The 19714-nt window shown below is 42.6% G+C and overlaps 1 long non-coding RNA gene across 1 annotated transcript; it reads right to left on the bottom strand.

The window, feature by feature from the left end:
* Positions 1 to 13657: 13657 nt before the first annotated feature.
* LOC139542370 (uncharacterized) lies at positions 13658 to 16154 on the bottom strand. The gene is made up of 3 exons (XR_011668495.1): positions 15859 to 16154; positions 14124 to 14161; positions 13658 to 14037 (listed from the first exon to the last, which is right to left on the bottom strand). It is a non-coding gene; the product is annotated as an uncharacterized lncRNA (long non-coding RNA).
* Positions 16155 to 19714: the final 3560 nt, after the last annotated feature.

Genomic DNA, 19714 nt, shown 5'->3' on the forward strand with positions numbered 1-19714 from the left:
AATGAATGGATTGATGTCTCAACTATTGTTTTTAGTAATTGTCTCTTACAATTTTGTGGCACTGACACCATGAGTTGGTTGTCATTTTTAATTGATAAAATGCCTCCATACACTATTGTTAGTTGCTTGTGTGACATAATCTTACCGTTCTTGTTTACAATATACTTCCTAAATATTTTACCCTTCTTGTAATATATATATATATATATTTATATTTTCCTCTATCAGTACTTTGGAGTTTAGCCATTATTTGCTGTAATATTAGATTAGCCTTTTCTGGAGGATGAAATTGAAATTGTAGCCAACTCTGTATGACTTCATTTAAAAAGGAAGATACTTTAAACAGGGATCCATTGTCAATCCACAGAAAATGTAAGGTTTATTCTGCAAAAAGGCAAAGAGCCCACTCTTAAACATAGGATGGGCCTCTCTTAGTAGCTTGCTAGAAAAACTATTTGAATTTAGACACGATTTCGGTTCAGTGGAGACTTTAAGAGAGAGGTTTAATCATATTTAACACTCCAAACTCATGTTCGTTATATAAATATGTTCGTTTGGTTTACCATTCCAAATAAAGGGAAATGTTTTTCTCACATGGTTTGAAAAAGGATTCTTCTGGAGTCAGTAGAGCCATGAATAAATATGTAAAAACTGCAATATCACTAGATAATTATTCAGGGTAATCTTCCTGACAATGGATAGGTGTAGGTGGATAGGTGTCTCCACGGTTTCTATCTATTTTTTTATCAAAGTTAATATTTGAAAGATCGCTCAACTTTTCTGGGATATGTACACAAAGCACATCGACTTCACCATCTGCCATCTGCTCGGGAGGTTACAGGGACATTTTAAGTTTGTTTTTTATAGACCCAATCATTAATATATCAAATCTTTCATCAACTAGGCAAAAAAAAGAAACGTCCTCTCACTGTCAACTGCGTTTATTTTAAGCAAACTTAACATGTGTAAATATTTGTACGAACACAACAAGATTCACCAACTGAGACATAAACTGAACAAGTTCCACAGACATGTGACTAACAGAAATGGAATAATGTGTCCTTGAACAAAGGGGGGGTCAAAATCAAAAGTAACAGTCAATATCTAGTGTGGCCACCAGCTGCATTAAGTACTGCAGTGCATCTCCTCCTCATGGACTGCACCAGATTTGCCAGCTCTTGCTGTGAGATGTTACCCCACTCTTCCACCAAGGCACCTGTAAGATCCCAGACATGTCTGGGGGGAATGGCCCTAACCCTCACCCTCCGATCCAACAGGTCCCAGACGTGCTCAATGGGATTGAGATCCGGGCTCTTCACTGGCCATGGCAGAACACTGACATTCCTGTCTTGCAGGAAATTATGGACAGAACGAGCAGTATGGCGGGTGGCATTGTCATGCTGGAGGGTCATGTCAGGATGAGCCTGCAGGAAGGGTACCACAGGAGGGAGCAGGATGTCTTCCCTGTAACGCACAGCGTTGAGATTGCCTGCAATGACAACAAGCTCAGTCCGATGATGCTGTGACACACCGCCCCAGACCATGACGGACCCTCCACCTCCAAATCGATCCCGCTCCAGAGTACAGGCCTCGGTGTAAAGCTCATTCCCTCGACAATAAACGCGAATCCAACCATCACCCCTGGTGAGATAAAACCGCGACTCGTCAGTGAAGAGCACTTTTTGCCACCCCTGTCTGGTCCAGCGACGGTGGGTTTGTGCCCATAGGCAACGTTGTTGCCGGTGATGTCTAGTGAGGACCTGTCTACAACAGGCCTACAAGCCCTCAGTCCAGGCTCTCTCAGCCTATTGCGGACAGTCTGAGCACTGATGGAGGGATTGTGCGTTCCTGGTGTTACTCTGGCAGTTGTTGTTGCCATCCTGTATCTGTCCCGCTGGTGCGATGTTCGGATGTACCGATCCTGTGCAGGTGTTGTTACACGTGATCTGCCACTGCGAGGACGATCAGCTGTCCGTCCTGTCTCCCTGTAGCGCGCAGATGAGCAGGGACCCTGGGCATCTTTCTTTTGGTGTTTTTCAGAGTCAGTAGAAAGGCCTCTTTAGTGTCCTAAGTGTTCATAATTGTGACCTTAATTGCCTACCGTCTGTAAGCTGTTAGTGTCTTAACGGCCGTTCCACAGGTGCATGTTCATTCATTGTTTATGGAGGAAAAAGGGGGATGCTTGCAAGCTGAAGAACACCATCCCAACCGTGAAGCACGGGGGTGGCAGCATCAAGTTGTGGGGGTGCTTTGCTGCAGGAAGGACTGGTGCACTTCACAAAATACATGGCATCATGAAGAAGGAAAATGATGTGGATATATTGAAGCAACATCTCAAGACATCAGTCAGGAAGTTAAAGCTTGGTTGCAATTGGGTCTTCCAAATGGACAATGACCCCAAGCATACGTACAAAGTTGTGGCAAACTGGCTTAAGGACAACAAAGTCAAGGTATTGGAGTGGCCATCACAAAGCCCTGACCTCAATCCAAAATTCCAATTTATTGTGGGAAGCTTGTGGAAGGCTACCCAAAACATTTGACCCAAGTTAAACAATTTAAAGGCAATTCTACCAAATACTAATTGAGTGTATGTAAAGTTCTGACCCACTGGAAATGTGATGAAAGAAATAAAAGCTGAAATAAATCATTCTCGTTACTATTATTCTGACATTTCACATTCTTAAAATAAAGTGGTGATCTAAGACAGGCAGTTTTTACTGGGATTAAATATCAGGAATTGTGAAAAACTGAGTTGAAATGTATTTGGCTAAGGTGTATGTAAACTTCCGACTTCAACTGTATTTGTATCTTGGAGACTATTGAGATTATTATAAATATTTTCAAAGAAGTTTGGATCGCCATTATTCAGTCCATATACATTTGGGCCATAAATGTTTATCATGAAGTAGTATATTCAAGACAATCCAACTTCCTTGAGGATCTATTTTAACGGATTGTACCTCAAGATCCAAATAGTTTTTAGTAGGATCCATAACACCTTTAGAATTTAGAAACACTTGACTGAAATAGATTTGACCATCCCATTCTTTTTCCCAGGCCACTTTGTCTGAAGATATTGAACGAGTTACCTGAAGACTATAAATATGGTAATCGTTCCTCTTTAGCCATGTAAAAACTGCTTTTCTTTTCTTATTATCAGCCAAACCATTGGAATTATAGCTAGCTATATGTAATTCACTGATTACCATGATGAGTTACATTTTAAGATACTTATCACTGTCCTTTCCACTATTTTGAAATACTTATCCATCCATATCCAACTCTAAGTCAGGGCTCTCCAACCATGTTCCTGGAGAGCTACCGTCCTGTAGGTTTTCGCTCCAACCCTAATCTAGCGCACCTGATTCTAATAATTAGCTGGTTAATCAGTTACAACTGGGGCTGGAGCGAAAACCTACAGAACAGGAGGGTAGCCCTCCAGGAACAGGGTTGGAGAGCCCTGCTCTAAGTAGACCTCCAGATGTCCTCCAATACCCCCCCCCATACACCCCCCCCCCCCTCTCTCTGGCAAGGAGAGAGGTTAAAGGAGTTTTAAAAGACTTGGATTGTATATGTGTGCCATTCAGAGGGTGAATGGGCAAGACTAAATATTTAAGTGCTTTGAAAGGGATATGGTAGTAGGTACCAGGCGCATGTGTGTGTATATATATACAGTGGGGAGAACAAGTATTTGATACACTGCCGATTTTGCAGGTTTTCCTACTTACAAAGCATGTAGAGGTCTGTAATTTCTATCATGGGTACACTTCAACTATGAGAGACGGAATCTAAAACAAAAATCCAGAAAATCACATTGTATGATTTTTAAGTAATTAATTTGCATTTTATTGCATGACATAAGTATTTGATCACCTACCAACCAGTAAGAATTCCGGCTCTCACAGACCTGTTAGTTTTTCTTTAAGAAGCCCTCCTGTTCTCCACTCATTACCTGTATTAACTGCACCTGTTTGAACTCGTTACCTGTATAAAAAACACCTGTCCACACACTCAATCAAACAGACTCCAACCTCTCCACAATGGCCAAGACCAGAGAGCTGTATAAGGACATCAGGGATAAAATTGTAGACATGCAACAGGCTGGGATGGGCTACAGGACAATAGGCAAGCAGCTTGGTGAGAAGGCAACAACTGTTGGCGCAATTATTAGAAAATGGAAAAAGTTCAAGATGACGGTCAATCACCCTCGGTCTGGGGCTCCATGCAAGATCTCACCTCGTGGGGCATCAATGATCATGAGGAAGGTGAGTTATCAGCCCAGAACTACACGGCAGGACCTGGTCAATGACCTGAAGAGAGCTGGGACCACAGTCTCAAAGAAAACCATTAGTAACACACTACACCGTCATGGATTAAAATTCTGCAGCGCACGCAAGGTCCACCTGCTCAAGCCAGCGCATGTCCAGGCCCGTCTGAAGTTTGCCAATGACCATCTGGATGATCCAGAGGAGGAATGGGAGCAGGTCATGTGGTCTGATGAGACAAAAATAGAGCTTTTTGGTCTAAACTCCACTCGCCGTGTTTGGAGGAAGAAGAAGGATGAGTACAACCCCAAGAACACCATCCCAACCGTGAAGCATGGAGGTGGAAACATCATTCTTTGGGGATGCTTTTCTGCAAAGGGTACAGGATGACTGCACCGTATTGAGGGGAGGATGGATGGGGCCATGTATCGCGAGATCTTGGCCAACAACCTCCTTCCCTCAGTAAGAGCATTGAAGATGGGTCGTGGCTGGGTCTTCCAGCATGACAACGACCCGAAACACACAGCCAGGGCAACTAAGGAGTAGCGCCGTAAGAAGCATCTCAAGGTCCTGGAGTGGCCTAGCCAGTCTCCAGACCTGAACCCAATAGAAAATCTTTGGAGGGAGCTGAAAGTCCGTATAGCCCCGCGACAGCCCCGAAACCTGAAGGATCTGGAGAAGATCTGTATGGAGGAGTGGGCCAAAATCCCTGCTGCAGTGTGTGCAAACCTGGTCAAGAACTACAGGAAACGTATGATCTCTGTAATTGCAAACAAAGGTTTCTGTACCAAATATTAAGATCTGCTTTTCTGATGTATCAAATACTTATGTCATGCAATAAAATGCAAATTAATTACTTAAAAATCATACAATGTGATTTTCTGGATTCTACATGCTTTGTAAGTAGGAAAACCTGCAAAATCGGCAGTGTATCAAATACTTGTTCTCCCCACTGTATATACATGTGTATGTGGCAACATTCTATGTACAATACATTAGCAAAAGTATGTGTGGACACCTGCTTGTCGAACATCTCATTCTAAACTCATGGGCATTAATATGGAGTTGGTCCCCCCTTTGCTGCTATAACAACCTCCACTCTTCTGGGAAGGCTTTCCACTAGATGTTGGAACATTGCTGTGGGGACTTGCTTCCATTCAGCCACAAGGGCATTAGTGAGATCGGGCACTGCTATTGGGCAATTAGGCATGGCTCGCAATCGGCGTTCCAATTAATTCCAAAGGTCTTCGATGGGGTTGAGGTCAGTGCTCTGTGCAGGCCAGTCAAGTTCTTCCACACCGATCTCGACAAACCATTTCTGCATGGACCTCGCTTTGTGCACAGGAGCATTGTCAAGCTGAAACAGGAAAAGTCCTTCCCCAAACTGTTGCCACAAAGTTGGAAGCAAAGAATCGTCTAGAATGGCATATGCTGTAGCATCACTGGAACTAAGGGGCCTAGCGTGAACCATGAAAAACAGTCACAGACCATTATTCCTCCTCCACCAAATTTTACAGTTGGCACTATGCATTGGGGCAGGTAGCGTTCTCCTGGCATCCACTGAACCCAGATTCGTCCGTCGGACTGCCAGATGGTGAAGCGTGATTCACTCCAGAGAACGCGTTTCCACTGCTCCAGAGCCAATTACACTGCTCGAACATGGAAACCTATTTCATGAAGCTCCTGACGAACAGTTCTTGTCCTGACGTTGTCCTGACGTTGCTTCCAGAGGCATTTTGGAACGCGGTCGTGAGTGTTGCAACCGAGACCAAACGATTTTTATGCGCTACGTGCTTCAGCACTCAGCGGTCCCGCTTTGTGAGCATGTGTGGCCTACTTTGTTACTTTGTGGCTGAGCCATTGTTGCTCCTAGACGTTTCCACTTCACAATAACAGCACTTACAGATGACCGGGGCAGCTCTAGCAGGGCAGAAATTTGATGAACTGACTTGTTGGAAAGGTAGCATCCTATGACGGGGCCACGTTGAAAGTCACTAAGCTCTTCAGCACGAGCCATTCTACTGCCAATGTTTGTTTATGGAGATTGCATGGCTGTGTGCTCGATTATATACACCTGTCAGCGACGGGTCGAATTCACTCATTTGAAGGCATGTCCACATACATGTAGTATATATAAACAGTGCCAGTCAAAAGTTTGTGCACACCTACTCATTTCAGGGTTTTTCTTTATTTTGACTATTTTATACATTGCAGAATAATAGTGAAGACATCAAAACTATGAAATAACCAAAAAAGTGTTCAACAAATCACAATATATTTCATTTGTGAGGTTCTTCAAAGTAGCCACCCTTTGCCTTGATGACAACTTTGCATACTCTTGGCATTCACTCAACCACCTTAATGAGGTAGTCACATGGAATGCATTTCAATTAACAGGTGTGCCTTGTTAAAAGTTAATTTGTGGAATTTCTTTTCTTCTTAATGCGTTTGAGCCCATCAGTTGTGTTGTGAAAAGGTAGGGGTGGTATACAGAATATAGCCCTATTTAGTAAAAGACCAAGTCCATATTATGGCAAGAACAGCTCAAATAAGCAAAGGGAAACGACAGTCCATCATTACTTTAAAAAACATGAAGGTCAGTCAATCTGGAAAATGTCAAGAACTTTGAAAGTTTCTTCCAGTGCAGTCACAAAAACCATCAAGCGCGATGATGAAACTGGCTCTCGTGAGGAAAGGAAGACCCAGAGTTACCTCTGCTGCAGAGGATAAGTTCATTAGAGTTGCCAGCCTCAGAAATTGCAGCACAAATAAACGCTTCACAGATTTCAAGTAACAGACACATCTCAACTGTTCAGAGGAGATTGCGTGAATCAGGCCTTCATGGTCAAATTACTGCAAAGAATCACTACTAAAGGACTCCAATAAGAATTAGAGACTTGCTTGGGCCAAGAAACATGAGCAATGGACATTAGACCGGTGGAAATCTGTCCTTTGGTCTGATGAGTCTAAACTAGAGATTTTTGGTACCAACCGCTGTGTCTTTGTGAGACGCAAAGTAGGTGAACAGATGATCTCCGTATGTGTGGTTCCCACCGTGAAGTATGGAGGAGGAGGTGTGATGCTGTGGGGGTGCTTTGCTGGTGACACGGTGATTTATTTAGAATTCAAGGCACACTTAACCAGCATGGCTACCACAGCATTCTGCAGCGATACGCCATCCCATCTCGTTTGCACTGAGTGAAACTATAATTTGTTTTTCAACAGGAAAATGACCCAACACACCTCCAGGCTGTGTAAGGGTTATTTGACCAAGAAGGAGAGTGATGGAGCGCTGCATCAGATGGCCTGGCCTCCACAATCACCTGACCTCAACCCAAATGAGATGGTTTGGGAAGGAAAAGCAGTGTTCAGCATATGTGGGAACTCCTTCAAGACTGCTGGAAAATCATTCCAGGTGAAGCTGGTTGAGAGAATGCCAAATTCCAGGTGAAGAATGTTGAGAGAGTGTGCAAAGCTGTAATCAAGGCAAAGGGTGGCTACTTTGAAGAATCTCAAATATTAAATGTATTTTGATTCATTTAACACTTTTTTGGTTGCTACATGATTCCATATGTGTTATTTCATAGGTTGGATGTCTTCACTATTATTCTACAATGTAGAAAACAGTAAAAATAAAGAAAAACCCTGTATGTATGTATATATATATACAGTACCAGTCAAAGGTTTGGACACACCTACTAATTCTCACGATTCTATACGTATTGCGATTCGATACTGTGATTTTATTGTGATTTGATGTTCCAAATATATTGCTCACCATATGTCTGCTGCAGAGGGACAAGAGAGAGCCATGAGAAAACACATTTTTTGATCATGGAAATAAAAGTGCTGATAACAAATTTGCTCCCTATTTAAAAAGAAGATGGAGAACAAGTTAAGAAGGAAAAATACTGGCGTTTTGGTGCAGGTACAGCCAACTAGCGCAAAAATAATATTGCGATATTGTCAACACAATACGAAATACAGTATTGGCAAAAAGAATATTCCGATATGAAACTGTATCGATTTTTTTCTCCCATCACTAATAAATAGAAAAAGAGAGAGACATGTAACACCATTGCAAGGACACCACACATACTCCCTCCTAGCAAACCTGAAACTTGATCCAAACAAAGCAGTTCTGCTTCGAGCGGAGCGACACTCCACAACACATGCCAAGTCAACATATTTTTTTAAATCTACAGTTTTACCTGCAGCCCTGAAGACAGAGACAAATGCTGGCTGGACGTTTGACTTCGGTCCCCTTCACTTTCCTCACAGTGGTGTGGTATTCACACTCACAGCTCTCTACTACTGCCATTATGGAGAAAACCAAGGAAGTGACAGGTAGATTCTGTCAGGGAGAGAACCATGACGCAGGCACAATGTAAGGGCGTGGTATTAGGCAGTGGCCAACTCACTGACTTACAGTGGTGCCAACTGATTAGCTAGGTGAAATACAAAACTGCCTAACCGCTCTCCCAAAATCCTTTTCAACCCTCTATGTAATTCAACGTCTAACTCTCTCTGTTCTATTCTCTCAGCTCCATCATCCCTCCTCCGTCCTCCCCCCCATCTTAATCTGTTTTTATTTTCCCTCTTCGACAATGCCCACAAACACTCCTTGTACTTTGTCTGATTAAAAGAAGGTCAGGGAAGTTAAGGCTCCTGCCAAAATATTCCCTACCTGTTTTTTTTCTATTTCAAATATGCATATTTACTTTGATTTCCACAATGAGAGGAAGAGCAAAGACCCTGGCACCCTCGAGCTCTTATGAACCTGACCTATAGACAGACTGGACAATGTGTTCAGGAGTTAGCTAGTGAGTCAGCGGAACTCAGTGTTTATTTTCATTGGCCACCGTGACAGGTCAGGGTGTCTGGTTCCTCCCTGGCTCAACCCTACCCTGGCAGGCAGATTTCTTTTTTGGGTTGTTTGTTGCCTGTGTTCCCTGAACCTGTTGTGTAACGTTCATAAAAGAGTTAAAGGGACAGGAGCCTTTCCATGTGCTGTCCAAAACAACACAGACAGCACTGGCCTGCCTAGTTGGACGTGACTTTTCAACAGCATTATATTCAATATAATCAATCTAGCATCTAGCCAGTTCACCCTGATCAAGAAACACCATCAAAACTAAATTAAACCCAAAGTATAAGCCAGATGTACAGTATATAGCCTAAAGCCTAAACCAATGTTATTATTTTCTCACTAAGGTGGTCTTAATCTGTGTAGACCCGATAAAAAAACAGCCCATTACAGGGGGTTTGAACACATGCGTAGGAGTAATATTATATTACACCCCGAAGTGACTATTAATGGAGATGAAAGACTTTTACCCATTCAGGATCAAATCCTTCTACCATGACTAAGTGATAATAGATATCTATTAAAAAAGCAGTATCACGTTACCTATTAATGTGAAAAGAAAGCGCCACACACACACACACACACACACACACACACACACACACACACACACACACACACACACACACACACACACACACACACACACACACACACACACACACACACACACACACACACACACACACACACACACACGGGTGTCCTCCCTGTGCCCTTCTAATTACTTTCTGTGTGTGCCCCCACCACACACTGGCAGGCTAACCCTCTCCTGTTGCATCCTCATTCATCAGAAATGATTCCCCATGGGGTGCCACCGGGATGTAGCACCCTCAACCTCCGAGATGAGGACAGTCTGCGTAAGACAGACTCAGTGTGTGTGTGTGTTTGAGCGTGTGTATTGCCTTCGTTTCGTGAAAACCGAGTGTGTGTGCGCGCTCAAGTGTTTCTGAGAGGGAAAGAGTGGCGCCAACTGCAGCAGCAGCAGCTGCAATGCAGACCCTTGGCAAACAGTTGCTCTTCCATCAATTTAGAAATTGCCAATGTGGCAGGTTTGTGACATCACAGAATGTCAGCTCAGAGAACCCTCGGTCTCACGGACCATAACCGTACTACAGCAACCAAACCAAACACTATGAAGAGACTGAGAAGCTGGCTCATCTGGGAAGGGAAGGAGAAGCTGGACAGAGCAGGAAGTAGACTGTGGTTGGCCCCCAGTGTCACAGGAAACACACAGGAGCTGATCAATGTCAGAAACACAGAACACAAACCAATCAGACTATGAGAACACATTACACAAGACATTACTGGAAACTAGTAAACAGATACACACTCATGTGTTTACCTACAGTGCACATAATGTTTCCACTCCTTTCAGAATAGAACAAACAATAATATAATCTATTCTAATATAGAGCACATACAGCCACATGTGCCGTCGATAAGAAACAATAATGTAAAACAAAACCATATACTGTAACTGTACACATTTCATTAGAACCCCTATAGAACTTATACAACATCTTTAAAAAAAACTCCATACACAATAACACTACTTCTCCATCAATCAGAAGCTGTCCTCCACCTGCTCCCTTGTGCCCGTTCAATAGCATTGTGCTACCAGTGTCTAGCTCCTCCCACCCAATGGAAGGCCAGCTCTGGCACTGGTGCCTGTGATGCAGCAGCTTTAGGAAGTCTAGTCAATGTGAACTGGAGAGCTGCCAATGCAGAGTTACCAAGAGAACAAGGTAAAACATTTCTCCCTCTCACTGTCTCCGTCTCCCTCCCTCTTTCTCTCCCTCGCTTTCTCTCTCTCTGAACTCGAGCCATGACATTTAGACCCTATTTGCTGCTCTCACTCCCTCCCTCCCAGAGATAGAGAGAACAAGAGGGAGAGAGAGAGAAAGAACAAGAGGGAGAGCTACATGGGGGAGAGAAAAACACAAGTCCAGCCATGCTGTCATAGAAGTACAGCTCAGTAGAGGACTGCGTCACCACCTCTGTTTCGGTCTCCACTAACTACGCAGAAACAAATGTCTCAGGGAGGGTCTCCACTAAATCCCAGCCAGTGGCCCTAGAGACTGAAAACAAATCACAAGCTAATACTGGTCTGCTACAAAATAAAGGCTCCAAATAGGTATCCTGTTGGCTTCCCTAATAACAAAATAAGCCCAGGTTTACTCGATCCCGGGTTTACTCGATCCCGGTTCACTCATCCTCCTTCCTGCCTTCGACCCTATGAAGAGTTAATCACAACAAGTTGAAGGTAAAAACACACAAATATGCTGAATAGCAATATGAACAAACTGTATCGCCTGGTTCGCACCTTATAGGAGGTACTATGGAAGAAAATGACTGCAGACTAGCTCCGTACCGGTTACTATGTGGTTTTGTATAAGGGCAGACAACACATCACACATATCTATATCTACGTAATAATTTATGTAATCATTTTTTGGTATATATGTAATCATATAATAGCAATATTCGATTACCTCGATAATTCTCTGAATATGCTCCCCAACGTGCGTCGTCTTGACATTAAGAACCTTCCAGAACGTTCTTTCGTTAACCCCTGCGCCTCACCCCTTCCCACCCCCTACTCCGACCTCACAATGCCATCAAAACACCAAACACCCACACAAACTAACTGTCACATCTTCAGCATCCATGTTGGAAGTCTTCTCTGACGATCCCTGCCTAACTACTACACAGATGTAGTGGCTGAGGGAGAAGCTGGTAACAAGCACTACGGATGAGGCTGAGGGAGAAGCTGGTAACAAGCACTACGGATGAGGCTGAGGAGGCAGGGGTTCTCCCCGTAACCATTGCGTCCAACTCTCAGGTAGAAAACTGGATGACTGCAGGCTTCTATTATCTTAGCTTCTGTTTCCCCCCTCGACATGAAAAAGTGACGTAGCAACTAATCCAAAATCTCTCGCTCTCTGACTCCCCCCCCCTCAGTCCCTCCCTCTCTTCCCCCCCTCTTCAGCCTTCTCTCCCTGCCTGTTTCAGACACACGCACTCTATTTTCATCTTGTTGCAACAGCAGAATTGCTCTTTCCGACAGCTAGTTTTGCACTGACACAGATATACGCCAACAGATCAGACCACACAAACAGCTCGCCACACCGGTTTACGATCACTCTCTATTTCTCTTCCTCGATCGGTGTGACGCAGCACTCATTTTCAGGGCTTTCTCTGCTGCTACTATTGTGGCTACACACACCAACGCAGGCAGCAGCTTCTTGAAGAACTCGACCCAGCAACACACTGCTGGCTGCCAAACAGACAGCTGAGCACAGCTAGCTAGGGCTGCAGTTAAAGAGACCTTGTTGTTACCTCCCACTCTATCCACCCATTTCTCTCTGACTGTGACGGATCCTGTGTCCCCATTTTCCCCCGAAAAACTAAACAGAGAGGTACATAAGCCTCTTAAATACAGGAGCATCTCGTTTATAGGAGTGGGGGGGACAAGGAACCGTCAAGATATTACAACTTCAATATTCAAAACAGACCTAATGCCATCACGGGAACAATTGGTGCAGCAGAAGACGACCGAGGACCTGGGAAATGTGATGTTCAACGTGTACCTTTTAAAGAATGTCCTGTAATCATTGTCCAATTTCGCCTGTGGTGACGATCGCACTTTCTGTTATTGTGGGAAGTGTCTGGTGTTAGCTATGGCTGGAGAATTACAATGAGAAGCCCTAACCACCAGACATAGGCAGGGCTGGAGAACCGTCATTAGGGTTAGCTACACACCACAAGGCTTACCACATCATGTCTGTCTACAGCTCTCGCGGACTAGAAACGAACTTTTGTTATCTGGGCTGTAAAGGAAGCTTTGTCTTCGAGACCACTAAGTGTAAAGTAACTTGATTTCTTTCCCGTTTGACCCTCAGACACAACTGGACTGAGCATTGAATAGGCAACCTTTTGACTTGGATGAAGATGATACTGTAATGACGTGATAATAAAATGGATGGCAATCAAGGAACAGTTTAACGATACAGTCAATTACATATTGTAAGGACAGTATGTTGCATTGACCCATTTCAGGTTCAGATAGAGAGAAAGAGAGAGAAAGAGAGGGAGAGCGTTCACTTCAGCATTCACTCCTTGGGTTCATCTTACCATGGTGGGAAGGGAAGGAGTCTATCGGTAAAATACTCAGCTTTATCTCCATACTGCTTCTCTCTCTGCCAACAGCAAGGAGATGTAAGGGATCTGTCTGATTAAAGCGTGTGTTCTCTGAGGAGACATGGTACATGCAGGAGTATTGATGAGAGAGGTGGCGATCTGGTCTCCTCTCAGTCAGTAGATCCCCAGACTAAACAACCCAGCACAACATAAGACATGTGGAACAGAAGCAGTAGGCTAATGGTGTGAGGGTTTACCAGTGGACTGGGTTAAAGCCAGGTTCCGCCCCTGATACTTGTGCTACAAGATACTATACCAAGATCAACACTTCAGTAGACATAAATACTGTTTCAAAAATATCAATAAGACCAATCCTATAAAATATATTTCATATTGTTGCCTTTACTGTAAATCTTTGTGTACATTGAAAGCCCAGTAAGCATGACATAGTTGACTAGTACACCACTACTAGTCATTATATCAAGAAAATCCCAATCTGTGTCATGTTTACAATGGCCTGCAATGTTTGTTGACAGTGTTTATAGTGACGTGCAGTCACTAATGATGCATGCAACCTGGAGATCTTCCGGTCAGCTATTTATACCACGCATTCACTAGGCACTGGGCTAATTTTAGCCATGTCATCTCAAAGTCCTGCTCCACTTCCTAAACCCTAATCTCCCTCTCAGGCAAGGTACGTGCCCTGGTCTGGATGGCTGCTGTTGTAGTTGCTGTATGGGAAGAAGCCTTCGCCATCCATCCCTGAAATATAACATCATATGGCTCAGCAGTTGGCACACTCAGAAATCTGGTATTTATTATTATTATCATGTTGTGTATACACTTACCTATCATTTGGACTGCCCACTGTGTCACCTTTGGTCTACTGAAAGATAAGAAATGTAATGGTATGTGGATGAATATGTACGCAATGAAACTGTATTCAACACTTCATACCAGGATATGGCCTATGCAGCTCTATATACGTGTACATTCTTGCACAGCAAACATACACTCCCCATGCATCCAATAATAACATGAGTAGATTGATTATCTAGCCTATGCCTACATAGCGATGATACTTGGTGCTAAGTTTGTTACTTTTTTGACCCCCTTTGTATCCATATCAATGTTTTGATCGTATGATTATCAAAGTCGTTATTTTAATCCATTGAATCCTGACTCAGATCCTGACTTTAATAAAGGTAATTGATTTAATCCACCCCCATCTGCACACCATTAAAGAGATCTCTGTATAGCGGAGATAATAAGATCAACATTGCGTGGGCTGGCATCCACTGACGTCCCTTTTTACTTTTGAGGGTTTAAGGCCTTGATGTCAAGAGAGCCATCCTCATTATTTTCCACACATGTGAGTGTGCACACACACACACCCACACACATACAGCAGATGGATGTGCCAGCCAGCCTCATAAACCTGACCTCTGGACCAGGGTTTCCCAAACTCAGCCCTGAGGCCTCCATTTTGGATTTTTCCCTAGCCCTACACAGCTGATTCAAATAATCAACTCATCATCAAGCTTTGATTATTTGAATCAGGTGTGTAGTGCTAGGGCAAAAACCAAAACATGCACCCCTGGAAGGCCCCAGAACCATGTTTGGGAAACCCTGCTCTGGAGGGAAAAGGAACTCCAATTGAAATAATGCTGTAATGTTTCACTAGTCAAGCGATTTCCATGTAAAGGTAAAATCATTTAAAGTGGAAAAATCAGATACATTGATGATGAGTCGATACCGTTCATTGCCCACGTTCAGTATTGAAAAATAATGGTTATGTATGTTCATCTAAGCTGCAGAACAGCGACACCCATCGTCCAAGAAGAGTAATGGTTTGGGGGTTTGTTTACATCAGGAATAAGAAGTGCGCATCTCACGTACTTTCAATGAACATGTCATTTATCAAAAGGCTTACTTTGGTAAACATTAGCAGAGTCAAAGAAAACAGAATGACGTATTTTAGGCCATTTACGGGATGACATTCTTAATATCTACATCTGTTCTGAAGTTCTGTAGATCTCTTTATATAGTATACACTCCTTATAATATAAACTGTGTACATTTACCTCAATCCAAAATATAACACAACTTGCTATGCCACTCAGCATTGAAAAGCAGCATCATAAGATGCTCAAAGAAAGACAGACATGCAGGTAAATAGAACTGCGCAACACCCTCCAAGGCGCCAAGCCCTTATCCCTTCTCTCGCAGCATCCTTTTTTTTTTACTGTTATGGTACCCTCCCCACCATCCTGCCTTCAATTAGTTTATTGAACTATTCCCTTGTAAAAACGCTCATTTTTACTATACGATCATACATTTTTACGCAGTAGCTTATTGGGGTGCTACTTTAACATGTATTCATACTGTAAAATATTTCGTAACAACTGTTTCATAACCCCATAGCCTAAATGTCAAGACTGACTCATCTATGAACATTAAGAAAATATTAGAAATAGGAACTGCCTGAAGACTATAGAACAGTTACCCAGACATTTTGGAGTGCGCAATACAAATGTGAGCAATTATTTCCTGATTATCTACATGTAAAATAAAAAACTTCACCTGTGATAACCTGGGACGTTGACAATGACAGTAGCCTGCAGCCATGGTGGTGTGTGATGATGATCCATGCTTCATCCCTCTTGGCCAGAAAGGACTCACCTATGGCGCACCTATAGCAAGTCCTGTAGACATTCTGGACAACAATACATGATCCTGGCATTGGTCCCTGGATCCTTTATTTCAAGACGTTTCCTTTTAAAACCTGTTAATCCATCGAATTTTCCAGAGCTCCACATTCAAACCACGCCCTCTCACACACCCCTGCTTTTGGATTGGCTGCTGTACAAAAACGTAATGGCGCGTCGTCGGAATCACATGCTTTTGACGCATGTTTAAATACATTTGGAACTGTCACTTGTTACCAATCTATACTGTACATGGCGTTTTTTTCCCCCGATGAGGGTAAAGCGCAATTAGAGTAGTCGCTTATCATAGGCCTAGGCCTACTGCCCAATAAAACAATAGTGAAACCTGTCCATAAACTAAATATCTGATTAAATAATAATTACAATATGCCATTATGCTATTGAAATGAACTTGTTTCTTTCAGTTTTCCCTTTCAATAATAACCTATTTAAACCCTTACAAAACGGTAGAATGGCCATTAGTACAGAAGGGGGCGTACTCTCCCAAGGATAGAAAGCCTGGTTTGAAGGACATTCTATTGCGTGTGGAACAGTGAACAGTGCTGTTGTCTGTGTGCCATATCTGTCATGGCTTTTGGCCTAAACTAATGCACTGACGCAGTCTTTCACACTTTTACTTGATTGAAGTGGTGAAGGTAGTTTCTAAGAAAATACTTTATAAAAATTCATGTCAATATTAGGCTAAAATAGTTTTACAGTTATCCACATTTCCAATACACATCAGACGTTGTGCACATGAGATCAAAGGAATGGACATCATATAGGCTACATTACAACAATTAAGCAGAAATTAAATGTGGAGATAAATGAATGTGTGGCGCCTCAGACAGTGTATCATGGACCAGTGTTTGACTAAAGGGCGTAGCAGGGCCAAAGGAAATGAACTTGGTTGAGTGTAACATTGAATCACAGTGGAAAGAAAGAGACAATGTTTTCCAGATGATTTTTCATTCACATCAGAGGACTTCTGCTTTGTGGGAAATATATGTTTAATCACTTATGCAACCCGACACTAGTCACTTGGATGTGATGTCTAATGCAAACAATACAATTACATGCATTTTCAACTTGACAGGGACAGCGTACAACAAACATTGCACCAGATATTTATGCTACATAGCTCATTGTCATCTTATCCGAGAAAGAAAATGGCTACTGTTTATAATCCCCCATCATATCTGGAAGGAGTATGTTTTCTGGGATTATGTTCGCCCCACTTGGTGAATCCAGTGAAAACATCCACAGTGGTGGAGAAAGCTTTGGGTAAAGTAAAATCGGTGAAAAAAATGGGTGTTGGAACGCACTCGATTTGGAGATTATGAGGTGTTGTGCTTTGAGCTACGGAGCATCGCACCTATTTAAAGAGTCATTTGTTTGAGTTTCGAAGAAGTTGACATTGATACACTAAAGGAAATTCCTGCAGTGGTCTATGTACACTGGATGAATCGTGTGTTTAATGGAAAGAAGGAGAAGAGTTTGTCTGTCCTTGTGTTTTTTGATATGGAGTCCCTACCAACCCTACTGCAGCTGGGATATGTGTACTATCCTTTCAGACCCTTCATATCCAGGACTTTGCAGTGTAAGCGATGTCAAATGTTTGGACATGTAGAAAGTGTCTACAGACAGGAGCCGAGATGTGGGATGTGTTGGGAAAGTCACTACGATGGAGACTGTTTAACAGAAGAGAGTGGCAAATGAATAAAGTGATGTAACTGTGGTGGAGAGCATGAGGCAACATCCTTGTAATGTCCAAATATGGCGAAAGAGATGGAGGTTGCCAAAACCAGGGCAGTTCCCTCTGTCTCCTATGTGAAGGCAGGACAAATGGTAGAAAGATCAGAAGGTCCAATGTTAGTGAATACCAGATCTACACAGCAACATACACCGAAGCCTGCGTATCAGGAGGACCCAGACATTCTTCATGTGAAGAAAATGGACTTTGTGTCATTTATAGCAATGGTGATAAATGGAACTGTACAAGTGGAAAATAAAGAAAGAAAGATTGACATCTTTGTTTTTTCTGCTGAACTCTTTCTGGGATTCAAATATCTGAAGAGCTACATGGAGTACTGTCTCATGCGGTTCCACCCTCTCAGGCCCCAGAGCCTTCATTTTCCCTCCCCGTATGGAATTCACTTTTCTTTTGTAAAAACATATTCATCCCAGTCCAGTTGGTGGCAACAATACACCTTTTGCGTGTAATTTGACATAAAACCCAAAGAAGACGACTGCCTAACAAACAGTCTGTACTGCAGTTCTTGTAGGGCTGGCCTACCCAACTACCATCCATGCCAATACCCTCATACCAAACTCTACCAACTACTAATCTTTCCGAAACCGAACTCGTGAAACTGTTTGTTCAGTTATCCCGCCCCTCACCGTGGCCTCCTATGGTATGTGGATAGAGGGCTCCTTGTGTAAAATCTCTCTCTGTGTTACTAATAAAACCAACAGCCACTATTTTGGTGTTTGGTATTTTATTAGGATCCCCATTAGATGTTGCAATAACAGCAGCTACTCTTCCTGGGGTCCACACAAAACATGAAACAAAACATGAAACATTGCATAATACAGAACATTAATAAACAACAACTCAAATACAGAACTACACAAATGTATGTTTTTTACAGGCACACATAGCCAACATATCAATACATACACACAAACTGTCTAGGTCAAATAGATAGTTTCACATTACAGTTTTTCTCAATTGCTAAAACACAATTTCTGAAACCTTGCTCCATTTTCTGAAAACATTAAACACAAAACCTCATCTTCAAGCACTATTTACATAACCTCTGACTCTTCTCGCAAAATGAAACATTCGCCTCAAAACAGTTTTACCTGTGTTCAAAATCAAACACTGCTCTCAAATCATAAACAAAGTGATCAAAATGATATACACTCTCAAGCAGTCAGTAAACAATACACCGAAAAATAGAAAACACATTGTTCAAAACATACAATTCTCAGGGAGAATTACATTTTTTATCTAAAAAAATGTTCATATTTTCCGTCATTGTCTTTTGATGAACGAAAACATGTTCTATCATAGTAGCTCAAAATTGATCAGAAATTACTACTCTGCTTTGCTCTTTGCAATTTTGTTTTTTGTTCTTACTCCTCCTTGTACCCCTATTTTTACAGTACTGTACCCTGCATCTCACAAACTTGTCCTTTGTCTCTGTGATACTGTAATTCTTGTTCTTTGTTGATATGAACCTGCAACCAGTCAAAATCTATTGAGCAGTCAGTACTGTTAATAAATGGAAAGCACAATGTTCAGGGCCATACAATTTGTCCATTGTACGGTATACAGCCTACAATGCACTGTACTACAGTATACAATACTAAAAGGGACAAAAATCAAAGGAGTAAACATGTGATCAATGTGCTTCTTCTTGTCTTTGGGCTGGGTCAGGCCAGAGCACTTCGTCGACATCACAAGCAATATTGTCCCTCCTGAGGCAACGGGGGAAGAAGCCTCTTCAGTGCCGTATCCAGCCCTGACATGATTCCTCACCTATATCACCACAGGCTAAATCCATGGCTTGCAGCAGATTTACTCTGGTGTAGGGTTGTCTATCATACACTTTCCATCTCCAAGAGGAGAAAAACTCCTCAATCAGATTCAGGAAAGGCGAGTATGGAGGGAGGTACAAGTTCATAAACTGCCCATTGATGTTAAACCATTCCCTTACCTGAGCAGC

This window comes from Salvelinus alpinus, chromosome 17, assembly GCF_045679555.1.
Source record: "Salvelinus alpinus chromosome 17, SLU_Salpinus.1, whole genome shotgun sequence".
In the NCBI taxonomy this organism is placed as follows: Eukaryota; Metazoa; Chordata; class Actinopteri; order Salmoniformes; family Salmonidae; genus Salvelinus; species Salvelinus alpinus.